This window comes from Halichoerus grypus, chromosome 10 (assembly GCF_964656455.1).
Source record: "Halichoerus grypus chromosome 10, mHalGry1.hap1.1, whole genome shotgun sequence".
NCBI classification, from domain to species: Eukaryota; Metazoa; Chordata; class Mammalia; order Carnivora; family Phocidae; genus Halichoerus; species Halichoerus grypus.
Genome location: NC_135721.1, coordinates 7507802 through 7528558, shown reverse-complemented (window position 1 = coordinate 7528558; position 20757 = coordinate 7507802). Strand labels below are relative to the sequence as shown.

The 20757-nt window shown below is 52.2% G+C and overlaps 2 long non-coding RNA genes across 8 annotated transcripts; one reads left to right on the top strand and one right to left on the bottom strand.

Annotated features, from left to right (window-relative positions):
• Positions 1–355: 355 nt before the first annotated feature.
• LOC118539181 (uncharacterized) lies at positions 356–12426 on the bottom strand. 7 transcript variants are annotated; one of them, XR_013441579.1, is made up of 4 exons: positions 11216–11547; positions 7664–8084; positions 3165–4514; positions 356–2976 (listed from the first exon to the last, which is right to left on the bottom strand). It is a non-coding gene; the product is annotated as an uncharacterized LOC118539181 (long non-coding RNA). The 7 variants fall into 7 exon arrangements; XR_013441580.1 differs by having other exon boundaries at positions 3726–4514; positions 11216–11429; XR_004919021.2 differs by lacking the exon at positions 11216–11547 and adding an exon at positions 11561–12420 and having other exon boundaries at positions 356–4514.
• LOC144379191 (uncharacterized) lies at positions 11492–14277 on the top strand. Its single transcript, XR_013441583.1, has 2 exons — positions 11492–11831; positions 13774–14277. It is a non-coding gene; the product is annotated as an uncharacterized LOC144379191 (long non-coding RNA).
• The last annotated feature ends 6480 nt before the right edge of the window (positions 14278–20757 follow it).

Genomic DNA, 20757 nt, shown 5'->3' with positions numbered 1-20757 from the left:
GCCAAGAGTCTGTTTGGCTGCATCACACTCCTGCTCAAGCACAAAACCCAAAGCCAAACACAAACAGTGGCTTTGACCGCTTTTCCCAACCAGTCTGAACCGGAAAAGGCGGCTTGCCTTTCTAGCTCTGCTCCCGATGGCTTCTCTTCTGGAAAATAGAGCTCCTGGAGCCTGAGAAATTGGTATATTCCCTGAGCAGGACAGTAGGTGAGTGTCTGCCCGAAACAGTTCAGCGGCTAATGTGGAGTAGAAGTCTCTCATTTCACCTTCTAGCCAACTGTCCACATTCCAACAGAAAGAAAATGTGACCCACATATGCAGGCACATTTTTAAGTGTAAAAAGACACAGGCAAAATTCATTTTAATGATACATGTTTTAATTCAACATAGAGGAAATGTTCTTACTTCAACATATAATCACTCTAAAAATTACGAATAAGGTATTTTGCATTCTTTTTTTCATATTAAGTCTTTGACATTCAGTGTGTGCTCTATATTTATAGCACATCTCAGTTCGGGCTAGCACAATTCAAGCGCTTAACAGCCGTATGTGACCAGTGGCTGTCATCTAGATGGTGCAATGGATCCCCATCTACAGTGTACATAGGAATCCCCCGAAGAGCTTGCAAAAACACAGATCGCTAAGCCCCACCCCCAGAGTGAATGATTCACAAAGTCTGGGGTGTTGCCTGAGAGTTTGCATTTCTAACAAATTACCAGTGATGATGCTGCTGCTGGTCAGGAGTCCACACTTTGAGAACCGCTGGCCTAGGCAGTCTTCTGAGGCAGATGAAATGTGCTTTATAATTTACATCTGGGAAAGCTATACCATTACAACAAAGCTACAGTAATCAAGAGAGTATGGTACTGGCATAAGGATATATATATATATATATATATATATATATATATATATATATGGAATAAAACTGAAAGTCCAGAAAAAAACCCTGACATTTGTAATCAATTGCTTTTTGACAAGTGTGCCAAAACAATTCAGTGGGAGAAAGAATAGTCTTTCCAACAAGTGATGTTGGAAACAACTGGATGGTCAGAGATGGTCACCTGTAGAAGAATGAAGTTGGACCCCTACCTCACACCATTTACAAAAGTTTAACTCCAAATGGACTAAAGCTATAAAGCCCTAGAAGAAAACACAAGCATAAATCTTTGGGACCTGGGGTCAGGTAATGGCTTCTGAGGTATGACAGCAAATGCAGGGCAATCAAAGGAAAAGTTGACAAAATTTAAAACTTTGGTGCTTCAAAGGGCATCATCAAGAACATGAAAAGACAACCCACAGAAAGGGAGAAAATATTTGCAAACTGTATATCTAATAAGGAACGTCTATGGCATGTATATACTGAACTCTTACAACTCAACAATAAAAAGACAAATGACCCAATTTAAAAATGGAAAGGGATTTGGATAGACATCTCTCTAAGGAAGATATACACGGGCCAAAAAGCACATGAAAAGATGACCGACATTATTAGTTATCAGGGAAATACAAAGCAAAAACTCTATGAGATTACTTCACACACACTAGCGTTTTTATAATCAAAAAGAGGAACAGTAAGTGTCGGTGGGGATTTGGAGAAGCTGGAACCCACCCACGTTCATTGCCAGTGGTAATACAAAATGGTGTGCTAGCTGTGGAGAAGTCTGGCAGTTCTTCCAAAAGTTAAACATAGAGTTTACCATATGACTGGGCAGTTCGACTCCCAGGTGTATACCCGAGAGAACGGAAAATATATATCCACCCCACAACTTGGGCATGGACATTGATAGCAGCACTCCTCATAATTGCTACAAAGTAATGAAGGGGATGTGGGGAAAGAGACATCGCAGCCACTGAGGGGAGAGCGTAAATGGCAACAGTCCCTTTGGAGAACAATTTGCCAATATCTGGCAAAGATTGAGAGACAAATACCCTTCAACCCAGCAATCGCCCCTCCAGTTACCCACCCCAAGAAAACTTCTGTGCATATATAAGCCAAAAAGCCATGTGGGAGAACACATAGCAACATAGGAGGAGTGAAAAGCAGCCTCAATGTCCTACACGGGGGGAAGGAGTGAACAAAGCACCTTATATTCATACGACAGTTTACTATAAATGGTAGTAAAATCCATCAACTAGATATGTCTGAATCAACATGGAGAGATCTTCAAAAAAAGCATTGAATTCAGAAAAAGGAATGGAAACAGAATGGTATGTGTATGCGACAATACAATGTACATTCGTATAAATGTATACAAATATAGCAAAAGTATCAACATGGACTGAAAGACAGCCCACGGATTGCTGTTAGTGATTGCTTCTGGAACAGGGCGAGATGAGAAAGAGAGCACAGCGCTGATCGACTGTACCTGACATGCATTATTTCTAAAAATATGAAGCCAATCTGTTCAGATAGCAACTCCGTTGCAGGAATGTATGTGTATGATATATTAGTCTCTATATTTATCTGTGTTTTACAATATTTCTCATAAAAAGAAAAGTAATACGAAGAGTATCCCTTGTCCCTCGTTTTGTCTGTTGCGAAGTCTGGATTCTAATTTATGGTAATGCCCAGCGAATGTAAAAGGCAGAGTGCCAGGAACCCCAACCTTTGGGAACATAGCCCTCAAACCAAGTAGAGGGAAGAGCTCTTGCCATGGAGGAGAAGGTTGCTGCGCAGCCCAGGTCCTGAATTCCGTAGAAGCCTCAGCCTTAGTTGGTAAAATGAGGCAGAGGCATGGAAACCAGTGAGCCGTCCTCAGAGCGGAGAAATGCCGGTAGCTCAGAAGGATGTTAAATTTCACATCTTTGGAGCAGGGTCAGTGAGGTCACCGTGAAACTCACAATAAGGAAGGGTCAGGACACAGGGGGGCATTGCCGAAGTCACTGTGTGGAAAGACAGCCCACCAAGGGTCAGCTGGAGGGACGGGTAGACAACGCATCTGACACCACAGCTTCCCAGGTGGGCGGGGACCCTGTACAGAAGGAAAGCAGGAGGGACAGAACTTCAGGACCCACAGAGCCGGGCATCTGCCCCGTCAACGGCACGAGGCTTCCAGGCAGGTACAGGCTGCTCCCACACAGCTAAGTAACCCCTGAGGACATGGTGTCACCGCTGCGGTGACATGCTTCCCGGATTCCCCATCAGAGCCGAGACACGTACCCCTCAGCTGCTGGGAGTGGTGGCTGCTCGTGGCTCTTGGCTGATTCCTCCCTGGAAATTGCCATTGAGTGAAAAGAGCTGCCTGACCTCAGGTTCCCTGCTCCCCAGGTCCAGTCCCCATCCAATAACTGGTAACTTGGGGACCTAGCCCAGGACATGTCTGAAGGTCTACCTTGGCCTCAGAGCTCCCTGTGGGGACGGCTGAGCCTCTGGGGCCGTTGCCCTTACCCTGTGGTCCTTCCTTCCTGCAGAGGTGTGTGCCCAAGGGCACTGCCTAATAAACCTCTGGTTCGAAAATCTCATTTCCAAATCTGTTTCCTAGGGAACAATCTAAGATATGGGATATCTAACAACAGTTAAGACAATATTACAGTGTGTTTAGGAGCCTCTCTTTGAGGCTGCATGTAATATATCTATAGTCACTTCTGCATTAGAATCAGCTGCAAATCATAAAGGCCCCAAAAATATTGGCTTCAGCAAGACAGACATTTAGTTCTTTCTCGTTTTAAGAGCAGCCCAGGGCAAAACTATTCTATAGGACAAAATGCAGGAAGGTGGTACCTGAGGCAGATGTATGGAGGGTCAGGGGAGGAGGGATGGAATGTAGAGGGGTGCAGAAAACTTTGGGGAGTGATGGAAATATTCTACATCTTGATTTGGATGGTGGTTGCACGGGCATACATTTGTCAAGCCCCAATGAACGGTACACTTAAAATGGGTGCATTTTAAGTAAATTGTAACTCAATAAACTTGATTTAAAAAAAATTTTTTTTAAGTAGTCCAGAGACAGGAAGTCTGGGATTAAAATGGTCCCAGATGACAGGGACCCAGTCTTCTTTTCTTGTGTTCCTCCTCCTTCCATGATCTTTGGTCTCAAGGTCACCTCATGGCTCAGAATGACTGCAAAAGTGCCAGCATTTATAACCTTGTTCAAGCAGAAGAAAAAAGAAAAGGGAAAAGGGCCATCCCCTCCTTCTAAAGAGAAGGCAACTGCCCCGCAGTGCTTCTGCTCACGTCTCATTGGCCAGAACTTAGTCGTATGGCTACACCTTTCAATAAGGAAGCTGGAAAACGTGTAGTCCTTAAATGGGGTCTTTGCAGTTCCAAATAAATTGGAGATCCTGTTGTTAAGGAACAGGATGAGAATCACTATTGGGCTGATTTTCACAATATCTTAGATTTCCATGATGAAGTGGCTGAAATAAAAAAATACATATTTTGCATGCTTAAAAGGGAAAGGATCAAGCTAGAAAACTGACCATGTGGAGGTGTCGGGGCTCTCCCAGGGAAGGCGCGAGATCCAAATGTCAGCATGGATCTGAATCTCTACCACGGAGACAGGTTTAGGATCTGCAAAGATCAAACATCCAAAGTAAAAATCACTTTATTTTCTTAGTAAACTCATGGTTTCCTAGGGCTGGAGGCAGTGATCAGAGTACAATGCGGGGTTATCTGCTAAAGGCGATGGGTTTCTTTTTGGGGTGATGAACGTGTTCTAAAATTGGTCGTGGTGATGGCTGCACAGCTCTGTGAACATACAGAAACCATTGAATTGTGCACTCACATGGGTGAATTGCACACTCTGTGAATTATATCTCAATAAAGCTGTTATTAAAAAAAAGATTTCATTTTCCTGTGTCCTCTTGGCGGTCACCTGAATAGCTTTCCTGCCTCCAGGCCTTCGCCCACGCTGTGCCCTCTGCCCGAGGCACTCCCCACCCCTCCTCCACCGAGAAACACATTTAGCCTTTAGAAGCTCCTCAGGCTTCCTGAGCCACAGCACAGCCTTGGGCTGAAGGGAAGTGTGCACCCCTCCGTACACTTACCCAGTTCCTCCCATTTCTGAACCCAAATGGGAAGAGAGGCTCTACACTCCAAAGCCATGGCTACGTGGAAAGCCCCGAGTCGCCCAGTTTGTACACAGGCCATTATCAATTCTCTCGGCCACTGTTAAATCTGTCCAGGGGACAAGAAGGCCACATGGCCATGACCTTGGGTAGATTAGACACACTTGTTCCCATTGCTCAAGAATGCAGGTTCGTTCAAGAAGCAACAGCCTGTCTCTGTTTAAGTTTTTGATATTTTGTTCATCAGGGATTTTTTTTTTTTACATCAATGCTGAGTTTTAAAAAACATGACATTAAAATGGAATTGTCTTGAGGACTGAGTTTTTGGTACCCGTTTACATTTTGAGTGTAAGGTGAGGGCCTCACTCTCCTCGCCCTGATCCTTGCTCTGTGGAAGCCTACCCTCTGCTTGTCCTGCTTCTCTGGAAGTCTGTCCCACAGCTGTCACAAGCTCAGTATCTGCCTGTCTCCACCACCAAACTGTGAGCTCCCTGGGGGCAGGACTTTTCTTATATATTCATTTCTATACGCAGGGCCTGGACAGGCTATGCGAGAGGCAGGCTGTCACCAATTGGCTGAATTCACAAACTCAGGACCCAGTATTGGTCACTCCTTCTCCCTTCTGCACTAGAAGAACAGAGCCAGAGAGCCCAGTCTCCCTGCCTGCCCTCCGCACCTCCTGGAAAGTAAAACAAAGAAGTAACCTAAGTTCATTTATCTCCTGGGGAAAGCTGCTTGGAGCTGGAGAGGCTTGGTGGGCCAGGCTTTATATTTAGGCCCAACCTGGGCTGGCGGAGCAATCCTGCGTTTTGGCTTGGGGAGTAGATGGCCCCTTCTAGGCCCACTGTCCCTGGATTCAGACCGGGTGCCAAGAGAACTCCCAGCTCTGAGATACTAGCAGGAACATCTCAGGCAGCCATCCTGGGCAGATGGTCTAGAAGCTCACAGGAGGCGGCTCCAGGGAGTCTGGTTCTGGAATATTCCGCCCACATCAGTTACAGGTGGAGGAAGACAAGAGTACCCAGGCCCCTCTCTATGCCAGTGACAGTTCCAGCTGAGAAACCGGGGCTCTGGACCCCACCCAACCCACGGTTGGTCCTACCCACACTGTGCCCCTCCTTCCTTTGCTTTGCCCCAAAGCCCAGGGCAGAAGCTTTCCCCCATCACTGTCTTCAAGTAGGGGTGGGCAAGACACCAGCAAGAAAAGGAACTCGAAAGCTTTGCAGGCAGTAAAGCACCTCGTCTTGTTTCTCTTTTCAGGGCTTCGGGCTACCCGTGTGCTGGGTCAGCTGGAAGGGTGCCAGGCTCTGCTCAGGGTGGGTGGGTGAGGGGTGATTTGTTGGTTTGGATTCAGGGGCTGTTCCGGCTTCTACCACCTTCCCAGCCGACCCGGTTTGTCAGAGAGAATGCCCCAGCTCAGAGGGAGCGGGGCCCTGTGCTCACTGACCCTCTGCAGCCCCAGGCCTCACTGCCCCGGCTGACAGCAGACGAAGGTGAAGCCCAGGGCCTGGCCGTGGGGAGGCAGGTGACGCCTGGCATCTCCCTGCCCTGGTAGGCCTACTCTCCAGAAAGAACTCCCCCATCAGAGCTTTACACTCAGGGAAGACTGTATGGGGGTAGGAACCCTCCCATGGGATTGGCACCCAAGGCCTTCTGTCTTCTGAGCTCAGTAAAGACAATAAAACATTGCAGACTTTTCCAGCTCTGGATCCTGCCCAGAGCCCCACCAGCCTTCCTTGCTCAGAGCCCACCCAGAAGTTGGTAAGAGTGGAGTCAGCTGAGAATTCAGGGCCCACCACAGGCTGGAAGGCCCTGAGAGCCAGAAAATGGGCCTCCTCTCTCCCTTGCTCCCCTGAAGGCCAGTCGGCACAGGCCCTCCCTGGAATTCTTTCTGCCTGGCATATGCCAGCCTTACCCACACCTCCGGGCCGGGAAAGCGGTCCCCCCACATTCTCTCCTTATCAAGCACCTTTCACCCTTCAGAATTTGTCTCAAAGCTCAATGTCACTTCCCTAAGCACCTCTCCGGCAGCCAGCGCAAGTGGCCCCCAGATCCTCCAGCCTGTGCCTCCAGTTCCTGGGTGCCCCTCTGCAGGAACTGATTACCTGCGTGTACCCCCCCATCCTGAGAGCACGCTGAGGGGGGCTCCCTGAGCGGCACGCAGCAGCCCTCGCCCAGCAAACACGCAGCAGTTGAGGCCGGGGCGGGCCTCCCCAGGCCCCGCAGTGGTGAGTGGGTTGGCTTGTACACAGCTGGACAGGACCCATGGGGCGGCCGGGCAGCCACCTTCCTCCTGCCCCATACCAGCCAGGGGCCAGAGTGACTCAGCACGGCAGGCTGGCTTCCTGCTGAGAGCCTGGCCACTTCCTCCAGCCAGCCAGCCAGTGGGGAGCTCATGTGCCTTCTAGGGCCTGGGGCCTGTGTTTCGGGGATGCGAGCCCTGGACCAGGGGTCAGACTTCAGCTTCCAATAAACCATTTGCAGCTGGGTAGCCTCGGGCATGTTGCACAACCTCTCTGAGTCTGGGTTTGCTATTTCTGGGAAGTAGGGATTAGGTCTCAGCATTACTCCCGAGCTGATTCAGGAACTAAGTAACTGTGACCTCCGCCCTGAACGTCCCGTCCCTCGTCTGCAGGTGCCTTGCTCTCTTACCTCTGCAGAGTCACTCCTGCTGTGGCCGATCCAGGCAGCCCCTCCTGCCCCGGTCCCTGAGAACCGTCCTCCTGGGCGCCTGGGTCCCCGCAGGGGCGTGTGTGGCTCCCAGCACTTTGCACCCCCTCCTTACAGCCCTTCAGTACCCCGTGGTGCCTCTCTGTGTGTCTGTTCCATTCCTGCCCAGGGAAAGCACTCCCCGAGTTTCTCTTCTTGCAAGAGGGGAGGCACGGTGGTGGCAGAGGAAAAGCCATGGACTGCAGGTCACTGACTGAAGTTCAAATTCAAATATAAATTCCTGCTTCTGCCACGTGCCCCGAGGCAGGGCTCTCGCTCCTGCCCGTGTCCAGCCTCAGGAGGCGGCTTTGACAGCGGCGTGGCCCTTCCTCTCGTGGGCGTGGTGGGGCTTGAACGAGTCCACCTGCAGGGAGCGCTCTGCGTCACGGGCAAGCTTGCAAAGGTTAGTGCAGCTGGGACGGAACGGGTCCTGGAGGTCACGGTCTTGGGGCACTAGCTGCCATGGGGTCTGTGGTTGTGTTTTCCAAGCCCCGAATCGGGACATCTAGACTGGCAGTGGGGAAAGGTGCTTGTCCTGGAGATTCTGGGTGCTGAGGCTGCTGCAAGGCGTGCAGGCTGGGCCTGTGTGTGTGTGTGTGTGTGTGTGTGTGCGGGGGGCCATATACTCAGATCTCCGGGGGAAGGGAAGCTGCTCAGCCGCTAACGGAGCCTGTGGAAGCATCCTTGCCCTGGTGTCAGCCCCTGCACGGGGTCCATTAGCGCCTGCCAGAGGGCACAATGCGGCTTTGTACTCCACCTGGCATCCGTGCCAGGCTCCGACAAAGCAAACCCATCACAGGCCTCAGCTCCCTGCACCCTAATGGCAGAGGGGCCTGGAGCATGGCAGAGGGCTCCGTGCAGCCCCGCTCTCCCACCCACCCGGTCTGAGAGCTCCAGAGGCGTGGGAGTCCCAGGAATTCCCAGAGGGGAAGCAGGGGTGATATCGTCTATCTTCAAGCTTGCCCTTCTCCCCTGAAGGCTGGAGCACCTCCCGCTTCCGTGCTTCAAAGCCTGGGTCCTGAAGCCAGGCCAGGGGAGCCCTCCCCCCACTTCCCTGCTGGGCCAGCCGGCCCTTGCCCCGGAGTCACTGGGGCCCAGAGCCACCTTCCAGCCCGCACGACCTCTGCGCTGTGACGTCGGGCTTTGCCCAAGTAGAGCTGAGGGCAGGAACTGGTCTTATTCCCCTCTGTGTCCCCAGCTTATTGTTAGGGCCCTGACAACAAAGATCTGAATGACGTGAGACAGGAAATAAAGGTACAACCTAGTTTGATATGGAAACTATGATTTTTTTTTCCCCTCTTCATTTTCTTTGTTGCATAAGAAGGATCCAACCCATTTCAGGGTTGAATGTACCTCCCAGGAGAAAATGCAAATATTTTCCCTTATATCCAGGAAGTATCTGGAAGTTAAGCCATCCTGGCCTTTGTAGAGAGGGGACAGAGGCCCTTAGGATCTGATGTGAAAGAAAAAGAAGAGACGAGGGCCTCAGGGTGGAAAGATAAAGAAGACGAGGGTGAAAGACAGGGGATAGCTGCCCAGGCTGGGAGCTGCTCCTGCCAAAGAGGCCCCTCCATTTTGGAGGGGTGAGTGGGGAGGAGGAGCTTCTTGTAGGAGGAGGGCTGGGAGGGGGCCTTGAGATTGGGGGTCCAGCAACTGGCCGTGAAGAACAAGCCTCTCCCCACAGGCCAGCACTCCTGGCCGCTCACTGAAGTGCCCAGAATACCAGCCAGCCAGACCGGGGGCTGCTGGGCCAGCAGGCCTGGGCTGATGACAGGCCCCCCGAGCTGGGTGGTGCTTGCTGAAACCTCACGATAGCTGCGTTAGCGGGGGAGGGCTGGCATAGAGAGGCAGTGTGGTGGCCCTCGGAGGGCAGCCCGTGGCTCCGTTGGCTTCAAGGCCACAGCTGGGACACCCCCCCCCTTTCCCTACCTTTCCTAGCTCCTCTGCCAAACCCATTTCAGCCTGAGGACCTCTCCCTGGGATGTGCCGGGTGAGAAGGCACAGGGAGAAGGCCATGGAGCCCTCACTGTGCACGGGTGGGCTCCTCCCCACTGCTCCATCCCTGTGGGAGGTGGCCAGGGACACAGCTCATTCCTCCCCTCCTTGGGACGCTTTTGGGCCCAGCACCCTGCCAGGGACAGTGCAGGAAGCAGAGGTGAATTTGACTCCTTGCTCACGGTATTGGTCCCAAACCTGGCTGTGTCTAGGAGAAGCTCCTTGGTTCAGTCTACTCAGAATACTCAATCCCAGACTTCTGGGTTTTCCCTGCATCAGGCAATTCGACAGTACCTAGTGCCCCGCAAGTCAATTCCCACACTACCTACCTGGACACAGAGGCAGGTCCCACCGGGTTAAGGGCTCAGTCCCACCAGACTGCCCCCACCCCCTTCAGGCTGTCACCTGCCCTTCTGACCGACTGGCTGAAGATTGGACGTTCCCATGACCCCCTCTTATGGTTGATGAATTTGCTAGAGCCACTCACAGAACTCAGGAAAACGGTTCACTTGCTAGATTACCTGTTCATTGTAAAAGATACAACTCAGACACAGCGAGGTGGCAGAGATGTACCGGGCCAGGGATGTGGTAAGGGGTGTGGCACTCCCGTGGTCTCTCCAGGTGCACCACCCTCCCAGCACCTCCACACCTTCCCCAGCCTGGAACTCCCTGAACCCCGTCCTTTTGGGCTTTTATGGAAGCTTCATTAGAGAGGCATGACTGATTAGATCATTGGCCATTGGTGATTGAACTCAATCTCTAGCCCCTCTCCCCTCTCAGAGGTCAGGGGTTGGGACTGAAAGTTCTAAGCCTCTAATCGCTTCGTTGGTTTCCCTGGCAACCAGCCCCCATCCTCTGGGGCTTTCAGGAAGTCACCTCAATAACATGAACTCAGGTGTGGTTGAAAGAGGCTTAATCTCTCTTATCACTTAGGAAATTCCAAGGGTTTTGGGAGCTCTGTGCCAGGAAGTAGGGTGGGATGGGGTGGGAGAAATGAAGACCAAACATATATTTCTTTTTAAAAATCACAATATCGGGGGGCGCCTGGGTGGCTCAGTTGGCTAAGCGACTGCCTTCGGCTCAGGTCATGATCCTGGAGTCCCTGGATCGAGTCCCGCATCGGGCTCCCTACTTGGCAGGGAGTCTGCTTCTCTCTCTGACCCTCCCCCCTCTCATGTGCTCTCTCTCATTCTCTCTCTCTCAAATAAATAAATAAAATCTTAAAAAAAAAAAACAAAAAAAACATCGGGTGCCTGGGTGCTTCAGTTGGTTAAGTATCTACCTTCAGCTCAGGTCACGATCCCAGGGTGCTGGGATCGAGTCCCGCATCGGGCTTCCTGCTCAGCGGGGTTCTACTTCTTCCTCTACCCCTCACCCCCCTCTCATGCTCTCTCTCTCTCTCACTCTCTCTCTCTCAAATAAACAAATAAAATCTTTTTTAAAAATCACAGTATCACAGGCTGCCATAACAAAATACCACAGCAGACACTTATTTCTCACAGTTTTGGGGCTGGAAGTCCGAGATCAAGTTGGTGGCAGATTTGGTTTGGGTGAGGAAGCTCTCCAGGGCTTGTAGAAGACAGCCTTCCCTCTGTGTCCTTGAGGCAAAGGGAGGAAGGACGCCAGTCCTATCCAATCAGGGCCCCACCCTCATGATCTCACTTAACTCTGACTACGCCCAGAAGGGCCCTTTTCTCCTGGGGGAAAGCCACCTCGGAGTTGGGTTTCAACATAGGAGTTGAGCGGGGGACATTCAGTCCAGAACACCTGGGCCCTTGAAGCCCCCAGGCCTCCTGTGGCTTCCCTCTCTTTCCTGGCAACTATCCGTGCAGGATGCACCCTCACCTTGGGAAGCAGCTGAAGCCGCCTGCACCTGCAGGACCTGCCGCCTGCTTCCCGGAGGACGCGCCCTGGGCCACGGGAGCTCCCTGCGGGGTGACCTGGATCGGCGGGAACGGGGAGATGCGGGCCTGTGCAGATGTGTTTCCTTCTTTTCAATCTGGGCGCCTGCTGCGTCTCCTGGATGCCCACTGGGGAAGCAGCCGTCAGCATGGTCACGGGCACAGTCACTGTCCCGCGTAACGGCATGGCATTCCCCTTTCCCTGCCTGCTTCTGGTATGTCTTCACCCTCGGAGCCCTGGGCTTTCGCTTTCCAAAGAAAGAAGCAGCTCTTTGACCTTTGCTTCATTTCTACGGGGCTGGGGCTAAGACACATGCAGACCCAGGGGCCGGAGGGAGCTCAGGAGGTAGTGGTATTACCATGCTGTGTGCAAGAGAGCCACACAGGAGGACAGATCCGAGGGAGTCACCATCATTCCCACGCTGGATGGCCAACCTCTAAACTTCTTTCCTGATGGAACAGCCTCTTATGAGCTTGAGCCCCTGGGGTTGGTCTCTGAGGTAGTCAGCTTGGGCTAATAGAACAACGTAGCACATCACGGGGCTGCTTAGGCAACTATTTCTCACAGTCCTGGAGGCTGGGAAGTCTGAAGTCATGGTGTTGGCAGATTTGGCTCTTGCTGAGGGCCCTCTTTCTGGCCGGCATATCAGGGATGGGGATCCAGGTCTCCTGGCCCCAAGGCAGCCACTCTTGGGTCCTCAGGCTGTGAGAACAGAAAGGGAGGTGATCGGAGGGGAGCAGGGGAGAGAAGAGGCGAGAAGCCCAGGCTCCTGGCTCAGGAGCTGGGTGGATGGCAGCACCGTTGGCTGGGAGAGGGCTCTAGAGGGGTGAGGGGTTAGGTAAGGGAGAGGAGGTCACGGCAAGAGATGGGGCATGCGCAAGATGCCCTGCCCATGGCTGGGTACGTAGGAACGGGGCCTGGGGGAGGGGCAGCGGGGGTGGCAGTGGGAGGAGGTGGCTGAGGGTGGGGAGGAGCAGTGTGGGGCTAGCGGAAAGCAGAAAGCCAGTGGCCAGCGGAGCTGCCAGGCCCTTTCTCAACCCTCTTTCAGTTCATGAAAACATAGAGGAAGAAACTCTTCAAGCAGGCAGCTGCGCAGGGCGGGAGGGACAGCGGCACCAGCCGAAAACAGCTCTCGGCAGGGATTTGCTAGAATCCTCTGCAGGAATCCTCCTTCCTGGCCAGACCCGCTTATGTTTGGGACCTGAACTCAAATGAGGTCAAAGGATTTGTAATGGGTCTTTCTGTGTAAAGCATCTGGTTGGATGTTTAAAGTATAATTCAGATGTTTTCAGTGTGATGGACATATAACCTTTCAAGTCACCACACAAAGGGGCATCCACATGTACTGGCAGAAGCCCACAGAAACACTCCCCCAAGCTCTCAGGGCTGGGGTCACTTTGGTTCACTTATTCACTTACAGTTCACAAAAAGTTGGTTAAAGTGGAAAATTATTTTTTTTTAAAGATTTTATTTATTTATTTGACAGAGAGAGAAACAGCAAGAGAGGGAACACAAGCAGGGGGAGTGGAAGAGGGAGAAGCAGGCTTCCCGAGGACCAGGGAGCCCGATGCGGGGCTCGATCCCAGGCCCCTGGGATCATGACCTGAGCTGAAGGCAGACGCTTAACGACTGAGCCACCCAGGCACCCCTGGAAAATTATTTTTAAAAACTCAAACATACCTTAAAATTTTTCTTTTTTAAATTTTTTTAAAAGACATATTTATTTGAGAGAGAAAGAGAGAGAACATGGAAGGGGCCAAGGGAGAGAAAGAGGATCTCCAGCAGACTCCCTGCTGAGCATGGAGCCCAAAGCGGGGCTCGATCTCCCGACCCTGAGATCATGACCTGAGCCGAAACCGAGAGTCAGACGCTTAACTGAGCCACCCAGATGCCCCTAAAATTTTTTTATTTTTAACTGCAATCCAACAAAAGCATATTCACCAGTCAACTTGGACACAGGGGCAAAGGCTTCTCTGAGCGGGGGTCCCATGGTTGGAGTAAGAGCGGACCCTCTCGCTCCAACAACCCCCACACCGTACTCCTGACTCCTACTTATTACTTCTTTAAAATCTAAAGAGAGCTTAAGAACATTTGTGAAACAGCCGAAGTGCAAGCTCCACTTAGATTTTTTTCGTTTTTCTGTGATTCTTTCACAGAGGCCTTCCCTGTGTGTGCTCGTTACCTCTGGCCACGTAACAACTACTTCAGTACGTGGTGGACCGTACAGGTCAGCCCAGGGTTTCTCCTGAGGCTGGGCCAGCTGGTGGCCGGGCCTGCCCTCCAGGGAAGGACTGCCCGGGGCTACCGGATCGGCCTCCAAATCTGCTCACTCCCACGGTGGAGGCCGGTCTCTCCGAAGAGGCCGGGGTGTCCTCACGGTATGGACAGCTTCCTCCAGAACTCGTGACCCAGGAGAATCAGGCAGAAGCCGCAATGCCTTTTACTTTACCTTGGAAGACACAGAGTGCCATGGACACCGTTTCCTCGGGGTCTCGCAGAGCAGTCTTGACCCGGTGTGGGAGAGCCTCCACGAAGCTGTGAATACCAAGGAGCGACCGGCCCCGGGGCGGGGGCAGCGTGGACACTGGCTGTCCCACCAAGCTTAATTTGACAGCAATATTTTTAAAGCAACTCACCCTTAATGAATCTTTTTCAAAGCATTTAATTTAGCGTTCATAGAGAAACCCTCTCTTTGAATTCCTACTTTATCATTTTATGTATATTGAATTACACAATGTCATTATAATAATAAGCGTAACGAACATAAATGGGTTTGGGAACATGATCGACTGACAGGTGGTCAGGTACCACCCGATGCAGCCGCCCAGGGACGCGGGCGCCCCGGGGAGAGCGGGAGGCGCTCTGGGCCTGGTCAGAGATGGAGAAACAGAGCCTATTGTGCCATCTGCTGTCCCCTGGAGCCCTTGAGAGGGTCGAAAAGTCTCTGAACCCAGGGCCACTCTTTATTTCTTTGGTGAACCTAGGGGTTGTACAAAGTATGCGTGTTTGGGCAAAAAAAAAAAGGTTAGTTCACTCCAAGAGGCGTTTCCAGAACCCTTGAAGATCCAGGCCCCGAAGGAGCTGAATTCTCCAGGGAAGGGGCTGTCCAGTGAGGGAAACAGGGCTACAGAGGGTATTTCCACCAGGTGCTCCCCGGGGCTGGGGAGGAGGGAAGCCTGGAGGTGTGAGACTCCAAGGGAGTGTATTAGTTTGCCTGGGGCCTCCATAACAAAACACCAGAGTAGGGGCGGGTGGTGGTGCTTAAACAACAGACATTTATTTTCTCACAGTCCAGGAGGCAGGAAATCCAAGGTCAAGTGTCAGCAGGGCTAGTTTCCCTGAGGCCTCTCTCCTGGGCTTGCAGCTGGCCCTCCCCTCCCTGTTCCACACGCGGCCTTCCCTCTGTGTGTTCTCTGTGTCCTAATCTCCTCTTATAAGGCCACTAGTCTCCTTGGGTCAGAGCCCACTCATGTGACCTCATTTTACCCTAATTACCTCTTTAAAGGCCCAATCTCCGGGGCAGCTGCATTGCAAGGTGCTGGGGGTTTAGGGCTTCACCGTATGCATTTGGAGGGGACAGAATTCAACCCTCGTGGGAGGGAAGGGCATCAAATCCAACCCGGGAGATCTGAGTGGGCTTCCAGAGCAAGCACTGCCCCAACGAGGTCCTGATGGATGGTTAGGAGTTTTCTTGGCGAACAGAGGGTGGGGATGGGGAGATGCGCTCTGTGTGGCCAGGAGGGGAGGAGGGATCTCAGCCATCAGCACGGAATGTGGGCTCAAGCAGGAGAAGCCCTCCTTATTTTAGAACAGGCCCCTGGGCCCCCTCCACCCAGCCCTGCCTCTCGCCTCTCAGGGCTTCGGCTCCCACCTCCGTGGAGAGCGCTTGGGGAAGGGGTCCCCCCTCAGAACCCAGCACCTTGCACCAAGGCATGAACCAATACTCTTGCTGCTAACTGGGAGTAACTGGTGTGTAATTTGGCCTTGAGCGTGGAAAGTTAAATCAGCTGGGAAGAGTAAAAGGAAGTTGGAAAAACATTTTAACCCAGCCTCAACCACAGGAGTGATAAAGAGGTGATGAGGTCACTGGGACCTGAGGAAAATATGAATCGGCCAGACAGTCTGCGGAAAAAAGAGTAAAGCAGGGCCCTGTGAGCCCAGGGACGGGTGTGTGTGTGTGTGTGTGTGTGTGCGTGTGTGCGTGTAGGCCGTCAGCCTGGCCGCGTGTATGGAGTCTGGCCCCACATGACAGTGTCTGTCACCTTCAAAGAAACTTCGGTCTGTCTCCTCCTGCCTGCTTTGCTGAGGGTGTTGGACTCCAGGGTCTGGGAAGGAAAAGGCGGGTTATAAGTGATCCTTCTCATGAGCTACACCTCACAACGGAAGCACTTGCGGGAAGAGAGAGAGGGTACAGGCTCACACACACACACACGCACACACACACACACGCACACACGCACACACACACGCACACACACGCCGAGAATGGGTCCAGAGTCCTACGGATCGACTCAGCCTCCGCTCATTCAGGTTCTCACTGTGCTTCTAAGTGGGGCAGGGCGGAGACTGACTGTGGGCGGGACGGGGGGCTTCAAGCCGCAGGGGGAAGTGCTCCCGGGCTGGGGGCACCTGCAGGGGCCGGGCCTTCCTGGCACGATGCCAGCCTCAGGGGACAGCTCGGATCTGGGCCCGGAAAGGGTTATGCTGCCAGGGGGAGGCAGAGCCTGAGTCCGCCCGTAGAACAGGCTCAGGTCCTCAAAGGATGGATCCCTCCAAAGGTCTCCCAGGTGGAGTGTAGACCCACCTGGGGTGAGGGTACGGAACAGCCCGTGTGAGAAAAATACTGCCTCTCTGTCTGATTTGATTCGCCCTTTAAAATTTCTCTTTGGGGCATGTTTCATCATTTACATAACACAGTACAGGAACACTTGTGTATGATACATAACTGAATAAAGGTGTACACAGCAGGGCAGCAGCTCAAAACCTCTTTTTTTTCAAGTTTTTATTTTAATTCCACTTAGTTAACATAGAATGTTGTATTAGTTTCAGGTGTACAATATATAATTCAACACTTCCATACGTCCCCCGCTGCTCATCAGGACCAGGGCCCTCCTTCATCCCCATCACCTCTTTCCCCCACCCCCCCTCACCTCCCCTCCTGTAACCATCAGATTGTTCTCTATAATTAAAAATCTGTTTCTTGCTTGGACTTCCTAATTTTTTTTTCCTTTGCTTGTCTTTTTGTTTCTTAAATTCCACATGAGTGAAATTACGTGGTATTTGTCTTTCTCTGACGGATGTTTCACTTAGCATTGTACTCTCTAGCTCCATCCATGTTGTTGCAAACGGCAAGATATCATTCTTTTTTTAATGGCTGAGTAATATTCCATTGTATGTATATACCACATCTTCTTTATCCACTCACCGGTCGGTGGACACTTGGGCTGCTTCCATATCTTAGCTATTGTAGATAATGCTGCTATAAACATAGGGATACATGTATCCCTTTGAATTAGTGTGGTTATTTATTTATTTATTTGAGAGAGAAAGAGAGCGCGTGTGAACGAGAGAGAGAGAGAGATCGAGCATGAGTTGGGGGGCAGAGGGAGAGGGAGAAGTAGGCTCCCTGCTCAGCAGGACTCAACCCCAGGACCCTGGCACCATGAGCTGAGCCGAAGGCGGACGCTTAACTAACTGAGTCACCCAGGAGCCCCTGAATTAGTGTTTTTTGTATTCTTTGGGTTCAAAACCTCTTTTTTCTTTTAAAGATTTATTTATTTATTTGAGAGAGAGAGCGAGCAGGAGTCAGGGGAGGGACAGAGGGAGAGAATCTCCAAGCAGACTCTCCACGACCCTGAGATCATGACCTGAGCCGAAACCGAGTCGGAGGCTTAACCTACTGAGCTACACAGGTGTCCCTCAAAACCTCTTTACTGTAGCGGAGCGTGGTCACAGCCCCTCTAGCCCACACCCCCCGCCTGGCATTCAGGCTCTAAGATACCACCTCCCTTCTCCCATCTTCGGCAGCGTCTCAGGGACAAGCCCTCCCTCTGGGGCAGGAGCTGATGTGCTGGGAGGCCTCTGGCTCTGCCTTTTCCTGAGGTCAAGAAGGAGCCAATTAGAAACATCCTTCTGGTGTAAACAGAGGCAGAGCATGCGTGTGAGCATGCGTGCACACACACACACACACACACACACACACACACGCTTCCTACTCAGCCTGAGATGCCAGGTCTGCAAGCTCTAGATTGGGTGTCTTGGGCAGGGCTACCCTGATAAGGCTCCTGTGCTGGCCCCAGAAAGGGGATTGGCACCAGATAGGCCAGCTGCCATGGCTACAGGGCCCAGCTAACACCCTTGGCCCGTCTGCCAGGTGGAGCCAGGCAGCCCTCATGGGCTTGGTCCCTGGGCGCCTTCCCCCTGGAGAAGTCCCCCCACTGCCCCCCACAGAGGCTTGGGATCCTGGAGCAGACTCTGACCCTCTCCCTTCACAGCTGCCGACTGAGGCCATGGAAGAAGAAAGACATGCCCAAGGTCACCCCACCGGCCGGCTGCTGAGCCTTGTACCGTGCCTGCCCTCCCCACCTCTCAAAGCCAGAGGACCTGGCTCACCTGCCAGGCCTTGCAGGGGGGCAAAAACAGGCCAGCACCTGAGCAACCTCCCACAGCAGGGGTGTGTGTGTATGAGAGAGAGAGAGAAAAACAGAAAGAGAGAAACCCCTCCCCCTCTACCACTTACACAGCTTCCATAGCCGGGCTTCTTGTTGGCCACACACCCTCCTGATACCCAGGGAAGCACAAGGAACAACGTGAAAGGTGATAAAGTTGTTATTTGCACAGAATTTCGGCTTGAAGCCATGTCTCTCCACCCACCCACACACACACGCGCACACACACACATGAGCTGAGTGTGGAGTGGAATTACCATCTAGGGCAGAGGAGGAGAAGGAAGGGCAGAGAGATGAAGCTGTGTGTGCAGAGCCCACCGACCCTTGTCTCCTGCTCCAAGTTCAGAGTCATCTCTCCTGCCCCCATGTTACATCTTAATAGCTTTTATTTTAGAGCCGGCTCTAGACCAGCATTCTCAAACTGTACGGTCTCAGGACCCCTCCACGCTCTTAAAAATTACCGAGGACCCCAAAGATGCTTTGTGTAGGGGAGTTATATTTATTGATATTTACTGGGTTAGGAATTAGAACAACAATTTCAGCAATATTTCTTATTTTTTTTATAATAATTTTTTTTTTAAGATTTTATTTATTTATTCATGAGAGACAGAGAGAGAGAGAGAGAGAGAGGCAGAGGGAGAAGCAGGCTCCCAAGGAGCAGGGAGCCCGATGAGGGACTCGATCCCAGGACGCTGGGATCATGACCTGAGCCGAAGGCAGACGCTTAACCATCTGAGCCACCGAGGCGCCCTCAGCAATATTTCTTATTGTTTCACTTTAAAATAGATCCATTACATGTTAGCATAATAACATTTTAAATGAAAAAAAAACCCCTATATTTTCAAAACAAAGCAATTTAGTGAGAAAAATGTCTTTGCAAATACCTTTAATGTTTGGCTTGATAGAGGACTCATTTAAACTCCACTGCACATTCATGAGAGAATAAGAACAATAAAAGCAAAAAATGTCTTACTATTTTTATGGGAATAGTTTTGATCTGCAGACCCCTTGAGCCAGTCTTGGAGTTCTGCAGTGGTGCCCCTGGACCAAATTTTGAGAACCGCTGCGCTGCGTTCTCTGTGGTATGGTTTGCTTCATACCTCATCTTCCTTCACCACATCTCCTTGATTCTAAGCTGCATCCCCCTGCCCCTGCCGTGATACTCTTTGTAAAATCCTAATCCTAATCCAGCTACATTTGGGTTGTCCCTCCCCCCACGCTCCTCTGCAATTGCAGGTGCATCTTCTAGTAGGCGGCCTCTTAGAGTCAGGGACACCGGATCATAATGATCACTGACGGGGGGCGCCTCTGCAGACAGCTCCCAGCACAAAGGGCTGGCCCACGTTGGCTGGAACATAAAGGGAGCGAAGGCTGGGACAGGCATGGGGGCAGGGGTGAGGCGGAGCCCCCGGACTGGTGAGGCCAGCCTGCATTCTGTAGGAGGAGCACTCCAGCCCAGCCTCCGTTCACAGGCTCCTGGGGAAGCCGGGTAGGTCTCCTCTCTTCCTCCCAGGGCATGTGTACTTGCCTGGGGACAAGCTGTTGCTCTGTTTGTCTACGGGTCTGCCTCCCCACCTGGCTGTGGGCACCTGCGGGGGAGGGAGGGTATCTTTTCCATTTTTATAGCCTCGTTTCCCAAGCCTGAGACTCGGCACACAGCCAACCCTCAGCTGTCGGAGAAAGGGGACTGGCGGGTTCTGCCCCATCAGCTAGGGAAACCTTAGCTCGCAAAGACCCATTCCTGGGAACAGACGAAGGGCAGAGCCGGGGGGGGGGGGGGCGGTTAGGGTGGCCACGCAGGGCAGCTGTTGTGGGGCAAGGCCGGTGTAATTCTGCACGGAAGGGGGTTCTGTTTTGGCAGCTACTCAGCACCCCGCAAGATAAGCTGTATGGTGCCATCAGGCAGGGAGCCTTGCTCCACACAAGAGGTGTTGTCTGGAGATCCTCATGAGGAAAGGCAGCTTGGGAAGATTATAGCCCCAGGATAGGCTCCTGGGACGTCCTCTGGTCAGCGGCGCCCCTCGACGGCGCCGATCCGGCCCCTCCCCGCCCTAGACGCAACTCCCTGCCTGCTTATAGTTATGGGGAATTTTCTTCTGCTTGTTCTCTCTGGGGCCCCCAGGACAGGACCCATCGCAGCGCCTGGCACCGGATACAGGGCTGGGAATTGAATATTTTAAGTACACCAGGAAGCGGGCAGGGGAAGGAGCAGCAAGGTAATTGAGCGGCTAAGTGAAGTTTTTAATCCGGACTGAGAACAGTGGGGCCCTCACTGACTCGTGTGGATTTTCCTATACGAGGTTTTCTTAAAATGGGGCCCATTGGGCATTCATAGCCAAGGCTGCTGGAATGCTCAGGAATTCTCACCAAATCGGAACAGGACGTCTGCAGAGGAGGTGAGCTGAATTCTTCCTCCAGAGCAGGGGAGCATGCGAGGAAGGTTGCGGGGGCCCAGGGGGACAAGCCTTGGGG